At 45.7% G+C, this 1,353-nt stretch overlaps 1 non-coding gene across 1 annotated transcript; it reads right to left on the reverse strand.

Moving 5' to 3' along the window:
* Nucleotides 1-380: 380 nt before the first annotated feature.
* On the reverse strand, nt 381-452 carry trnad-guc. Its single transcript has one exon. It is a non-coding gene; the product is annotated as a tRNA-Asp (tRNA).
* Nucleotides 453-1,353: the final 901 nt, after the last annotated feature.

Here is a 1,353-nt window from a genome sequence, read left to right on the forward strand (position 1 = left end):
CCGTTCTAAGTTGACTCCCTCTCATTCTAAGGCTGTGCCCATGAGTGAATGAGGGGGTCACTGGATAACCAGCATTTGTTGCCCATGCCAGAGGACAGGTAGGAGTCAACCATGTTGCTGTGTATCTGGAGTCATATGTAGACCAGACCAGGTAAGGAAAGCAGTTTCCTTCCTCAAAGGATATTAATGAACTAGATGAGTTTTTCCAAACAATCAACAATCGATTCCAAGTTATCAGAGACCTTGAATCCAGATACCTATTGATTTCAAGTTCCACACCTGCCATGGCAGGATTCAAACTCGATCCCGAGGACATTACCTGGATCTCTGGGTTGAGAGTCCAGCAATAATACCACTAGGCCATTGCTTCCCCAAACTTACTCCCTGACTGGGAATCAAACCCAGGCCACAGCGGTGACAGCGCCAAATCCTAACCATTAGACCACCAGGGAGCTCTTAAGAGGTGTGATTCCTTTTCTCTTTTAAGTTAGTAAACGTTAGTAAGAATAGTAGGCCTATATGCTCTAAATATGTTAGAAATTGTACCTGTAGTTAATTAAAGAAAAAAGGATATTAAACTGATTACGCAGCTGTTTTGGGAGATTTATTTACTATTTGCCAGTATGAGTTTCATTCATTCATGCAATTTCATGGAAGCGCTGTTTTATCAGTTCGTTTGTGAAAAGGATAATTGTCCAATTAAAAGATATTTAACAGGTACTCTTAGGGAATCTATTCAGGTTCAAGAGATGGTTGGTAAGGGCTGGGTCATATACTTCTCCCTGATTTTGGTTAGGATCTGCCCTAACTGAACCTCAAGGTAGTTCAGCAACTGCCGCAGCATTCCTTCCTCAGTTATGTCAGGAGGGGCTAGCCCGCCTCTGGACGATGTTGGCAGTTTCCCAGGGTCACTCATGATCACCCTAATTCACCAAACACGTGAGCAATGTCCTGCTGTGCGTAATTCCCTGCCGTGAACTATGTCAGCAGAACTGGGGTCTGGACAGGGGGAGTTTGAAATAAGATAAACAACTCACGAAAGGCTCGGGATCGTGTTCAGAGACGAGATAACCACTCGAAGAAGGAAGGTTCTTACCTTTGAAGAACTGTCAGTAACCAGACAGTTTAGACGGTGCTGGATCCGCAGTGCTGTAAGAGCACAGCAATTCAGGCAGCATCCGAGGACAGGCAAAATCGACGTTTCGGGCAAAAGCCCTTCATCAGGAATAAAGGCAGAGAGCCTGAAGCGTGGAGAGATAAGCTAGAGGAGGGTGGGGGTGGGGAGAGAGTGGCATAGAGTACAATAGGTCAGTGGGGAAGGAGATGAAGGTGATAGGTCAGGGAGGAGAGGGG

Source organism: Chiloscyllium plagiosum, chromosome 20 (assembly GCF_004010195.1).
Source record: "Chiloscyllium plagiosum isolate BGI_BamShark_2017 chromosome 20, ASM401019v2, whole genome shotgun sequence".
Taxonomy (NCBI): Eukaryota; Metazoa; Chordata; class Chondrichthyes; order Orectolobiformes; family Hemiscylliidae; genus Chiloscyllium; species Chiloscyllium plagiosum.